Genomic DNA, 6,166 nt, shown 5'->3' with positions numbered 1-6,166 from the left:
TTAGACTGGAAATTAGAACAAGATTTCTGACTATTTGAAGAATGAGGTCTGAGCCAGTCTTCCAAACATGTTGGTAAAGGCAATATGGAGTTTCAAAGATATATGGAGGAGTGTGTGTGGCAGAAAACAGAGCAGTTCCTGGCCATAGAAAAAAATAATCTCATGGCCCAAATCCCTTTGTGTCTTATATGTTGACATCTTGCACAGGGGTTGAAAGGAATGTTGATGTGAACATTTATTTTGTTTTAATATGATTTTTGGGAGCCCTAGGGGTTTGGTAGGATCTGAATTAAATTTCTTCCTTCTCTGGATGTTCTCTGGGGCATGGTAGTTTGGCTACAACTACTGACACAAGTAGGGTGTGTTGATCCTTCTAATGGCATTTGTATATTTTGCAGGTCTCACATCTGTGTGCTTTGATCACTCACAGAGCGCACTGGGTTGCCACTCTTGGGACTGGGACAGACCTTTCTCAGATGTGCAGGACATGATAGGAGAAAAGGGGAGCTTTACAGTGCAAGTTCCTCATTGCTGGCAAGATTACAGACACCAGCAATGCTCTTGATCTTTCCTGATCTATTTCTAAGGCATGGTATAAAAATTCAGCTTCTTGGCTGAATCTGAATGTTAGGTACTCCATACAAGTACAGGGGGGTGCTTACCATATTACTGTCTAGACCTACATCACGCTTTTGGTTTTCTCACAGCTCCTTGCCCCTGCTGCAATTCGCTGACCTATTTTTAACTGTTCTGGTTTTGGCTGGGATAGAGCTATTTTTCTTCCTAGTAGCTGGTATAGTGCTGTGTTTTGGATTGAGAATGAGAATAATGTTGACAATATACTGATGCTTTAGTTGTTGTTAAGTAGTCAAAGACTTTTCAACTTAGTCCATGTCAGGTACACATGAAGCTGATAGAGGGCACAGCCAGGACAGCTGACTCAAACTAGTCAAAAGGGTATTCCATACCCATAATGCTCAGTATGTATTTTGGGGGAAGCTGGCTGTGGGAACCACTGCTTGGGGATGGCCCGAACATCAGCCACCTGGTGGTGAGCAATTCCATTGTGCATCACTTGTTAGTATTAGTATTAGTATTAGTTTTAGTATTAGTATTAGTATTAGTATTAGTATTAGTGTTATTTATCTTTCTTACCTATTGAACTGCCTTTAACTTAACCCATCCATGAAGTCCACCTTTCCCCCCCCACCCCAGTTCTCTCCCCAATCCCACTGCAGGGGGGAAGTGAGCAAGCGGCTCTGTGAGGCGTTTAGCTGCCTGACAGGTTAAACCACAACAGTAATACAGTTGTGTCCTGTGCTGATTTGCGTTTTCTAACAACAGTCAGTCATTATTCCCCATCATTACCTGAAGTCACGAGGATACCCCTCCAAAATATGTGTGATTATGCTCAGATTGAAATATTCTGTTTTCCCAGTCACTAAATATCTTAACTCAGAATAGCTTAAAAATGAAATCCTGAGATAGTCATGATTAGCCTCTTATAAAAGTTCTTCCAGTCTTTCAGTTCATAGCACGAAAAACTTGCTTCCTGACATCTTTGAAAGGGAAGGGCAGTGACTGTTTCTCAATATTATTAATTAACATTGAGAAATCCAATGATGAATTAATGCAATAATTCAAATATATTTAGTTGCTATATTAGAGATAATTGGCAATGAATGTGTATTAATAATAAAATACTCATTCTTTGATTTTATCACTTATGTCATGGAAACAATTTCAGAAAATGCTTAAATGCTGTTTCAAAAAAATATTACCCTTGTAGAATTGTTCCATTGCAAAGATACGGAAGTTGGGATCTCCATATTAAAAACAAAGGAATTATTTTCTCTTCCCTATTGTCCCACATTAAAGGGCAGCTGCTGCTTCTAAAATGGAACCTTCTTTTATTTTCTATGTATGCAATAAGAGCATCCTTTGTAGAAGCTGATGGATGTGTATTTGTCAGAGAGGATCTGGTCTTTCATTAATTTCAACACAGAGCAACTTTGGAAGGACATGCTTGATGATTCTGCAAGAGCTCTGAACTTCAGCAGCTTCAGGCAGAACAGGAAATCAATCCAAATCAGTCCACTTATTTGAAACTTAGAACAGATATGGAAAACCTGAAAATTTCTCTCTACAATAGCTTTTTGCTTAAAAGCCAACCAACCAAACAAAAAGAAAAAAAAAACAACTCTTCTTCCTTATTTCCAAGTATGAAGTGAGCTATGAATTGAAACAGCAATTTTCTGCATTTTAATTTTCCAGGTGTTAATCACACAGTATGTTGGCTACCTTTTCTTTTTAGTAATGTTTTAATGTTCCTTTTATTTTAAGTTGGTAAGTACTAAGTTTAACAATAGACATATATTTGTATGAGTTACTATGGCAACCTGTTCTGCAAAATTTCCTTCAATAAATACCTTTTAATTTGCTATGTCCTAAATTATATGTTAAGTAGTACACTGTCTTAATGCATTAAATGCTGCTATATTTTATGCTATCTTATAAGTAGCATGTTAAGTCATCTATGAGCTTTGTGCCTAGTTTTCCAAACAGACTTTGTAGAGAAAGGCTCTTAATTAATCATGAATGTATATAAATGCTCTTATTGTTATTTTAATTCTTCTAGTCTGCTTCTGCCAATTATTTTAATTATCAATCCCTACATTTCATTTTTTACCTTCCGTATTACTTTGATGATGTTCACTGGGATCCCTTGCATGTCTTTTGAAGCAGTTGACCCACTCTTCCCTCTCCATCCTCTCCACACTGCACACTACTTCTACTGGGATTTTTGCAGTAGAATTCTTACAGCTCAGTTCAGTTTTAGCCATTAACTTGTATATATATTTTCAAGGTGACATGAATTAACTATGTGTGGCATGATTTAAGTACTAGACTTTTGAGGAGTGCACAGTCTGAAAAAAAAAAAAAAAAAAAAAAGAATGCCAAATACATTCAAAATAATTCTGCAAGATTGTGGCATGTTGAAAATTGCTTTCTGGTACTGGGCAGTGGGAGTATTTTCCCCAACACATTGCCACGGTTTAACCCCAGCCCCAGCTGACAACTAAGCCCCACACAGCTGCTCACTCACTTCCCCTGGTGGGATGTGGGAGAGAATTGGAAGACTGAAAGTGAGAAAACTCATGCATTGAGATAAAGACAATTTAATAATTAAAGCAAAAGCCACACAGGCAAGCAAATTGAAACAAGGAATTCATTCACCACTTCCCATCGGCAGGCAGGTGTTCAGCCATCTCCAGGAAAGCAGGGCTCTGTCACATGTAACCATTACTTGGGATGACAAAACACCATCACTTCATTCCCTCTTTCCTTCTTCCCCCCGCCCCAGCTTCACATGCTGAACATGACATCATATGGTGTGGAATATCCCTTTGGTCCATTGGGGTCAGCTGTCCTGGCTGTGTTGCTTCCCGAATTCTTCTGTTCCCCCATCCCACTTGCTGGTGGAGTGGTATGAGAAGCAGAAAAGGCTTTGACTCTGTGTAAGCCCTGCTCAGCAATAACAAAAACATTCCTGTGTTATTAACACTGTTACCAGCATGAATCCAAAACATATCCCCATACTAGCTACTAGTTCATGAAATTATTTTAGCACCTAGACATTCAGTTTACGTGTCAGGGCTGGACCATCTCATTGTAGGAAAGCAGAAGACTCCCACAATTGGATTGTGATGCCCCCATGTACTGTAACTCAAGATGCAGATTTGAATTAATACATCAGAGCAGTGGAATAATGTGCAAGATTACATTTCCTCTGTTTATAATTTCACAAATACAGTGATATTTGATAGTATTCGCCAATGTATAAAATGTTTTAGAAGTTAGTTAGGGTAAAGTTGTGATACTGGCAATATTTAGCAAGTGCACTTAGTTGTTTCTGTTGAAACCTTTTGGGTTTACATACTATGAACCAGGCTCAATGATAACATTGAGCCAGACCCTTTCTGTTCTTTTGTGGAGTCCCTAAGGTAGTACTGTTTTTCATTATCTCTAAAATCATAAAGATATTAGCCTCTAATTAAATGTATTTTTGTATTTCTATGACTGTCTCAGTGGACCACATTAGCCCAGCAGAGAGAATTTTGCACATTTCTCATTGCAAGGGCACAGTGATTTTCACCATGGCCCAGGGACTCCTCTCTGTTCTTTGAATCTCCCTTGAGGTACTGTTGCAGAGCTGCTGCTTTCCTTTAAACATTGTTTTTCTGTTGATTGAGATGGATTGTTTGTTTGTTTGTTTAATATAGTGATGACAATTATTTACTATTTAAAGCCATTGAGTCATAAAGACTCTTCATTGCTAGTCTTTTTCTTAGCACTGCCTTGCACATGGTACTTGGAATCTCCCTCAAGGTAGAGAAGACAGCCATCATCAAATCAGCTCTATTGGGCTATAGGATGCTTTTGTTTATTTGGCTGGTTGACTTTCAGGCAAAGTAAACATCTGTGCTGCCCAAGTTTATCACATAGCATCTCATTAAGTCTTGTAGAGGGGTTGCACCTGTGGAAAGAACAGCTGAATTCTTTATGATGTGTAACTTCTGTGCAGATAGTGTATGGATTAATACCTCCAGATGTTACCAGGCTTTCTCTTAACCTGAAGCTGTACATAAGAAAAGATGGCAATCGTGCTTAGGTATAGACTCCCCGTGTTAATGGGAACAGCTCACCAATGTCCATGAGCTATGTAAAGTGCCTTTCTCAAAATACTCCTTGCTTAAATGGCTCAATACTATTCTCCATAGAGTAGCAGAGGTTAAAGCCACTTGGCCGTCTTTCTGGAGGAGAAATGCCTGACTCCAGTAAAATAGTCAGTAATGGAAGGATACTATGACGAGTCTCTGGCCTAAATCTCCAGCTCGGCCTCTCTGCTGGCAGAAATCTTCCGCTAGCTGTTTGGAAAGTCTGTTGCTAAAGACATTCCAGCAATAAGGCATCAGTGCATTGCAGCTGTCATGCACAGATTCATTCACATCGTGCAGAAAGGGAGACTTAGAAAATCGGAGTAGCAGTGTCTTTGTGAGTGCAGGGGGAAACCTCTCACAGGGTCCAGAATGGAGAAATCTATAATTCCCACATTACCAAAAGAGAAAAAGACTGTTAGTTCATTCATTGTCATCTGTGTTTTCTTGACTAAACTATTCATTAAACATAACTACATTTTCACAGTGTTTATCTGCCTGCAGTAGAGGCCCAGATGCCTCTTTGCTGTGCAAATTCAGACATTTCTGGATACAATCAGCACTGCCAACATCCCCTTGAAAATGATGAAAAAAGCTCTGCAAGCACACAGCTTTAATTCAGCTAACCTTTGTTGTATCCACTTAATGCTGCTTGCTTTTCTTCATATGAGTCTGAGTTACAACAGTAACTTGAAGGAAGCATTTCCTCTCATGGTTGATATGTTCCCAAACAGTTGACTGCTTACTCTTGAAAGCAAGTTCTCTCCTAGCAAAGCCTGATTAGTAAGTAAAGCTCACTAGATCTTGACTGATTACTTCTTCGAAATGGTTCTGTAGGTTGTTGTGCACTGCAGTTGCAGACTTTGATAACTCGTTTTTCTTCTCTATTTAAAATGGGTTTTTTTTTTCAAGCTCATTGTCAGAAAGGCCTTTGTAGATCTCTTAAATAACAAAATAATGATCATCCAAACAAATAATATTTTGGGAGTAAAAACACATCATAGGATCTCCACAATGGACAATGTATTGTCTGAGGGAAAGAGAAGGGAAAATTACAGAAAAATTCTTTGTTGCTAAGTTCGTTTTGGAAAAGTCTTGCTTTAGCTTTAGCTCAAACCTGACTCAAGCAAATCGCTTAATGACATATTCATATGAGAACTTCAGATATGGAGATTGTGGAACTTCCATTTCAGGTGTTAAAAAACCATGAAAAGAGTTTCTCTCTTTTCCTGCCCCAGGCAAAAAGAAAGGGAAAGGAAAAAATAAACCAAAAGGGTTTTTACATGGGTCAAAATTGCTGCTCGTGCTGAAAATATGTACAACAAAATATGTAAAAAACTGGGCTGCTCACGGTATTTGCTTAGGGATCTCTAACTCACTTAGTGAAAAGCATTTACCTCACCCTGCATCTTCTTCCATTTCCATCCCATTTGGTCAGCCTCTCCCTG

This window comes from Nesoenas mayeri (genome assembly GCF_963082525.1).
Source record: "Nesoenas mayeri genome assembly, chromosome: 1".
Classification (NCBI taxonomy): Eukaryota; Metazoa; Chordata; class Aves; order Columbiformes; family Columbidae; genus Nesoenas; species Nesoenas mayeri.
Note: the sequence above shows the minus strand (reverse complement) of the source record.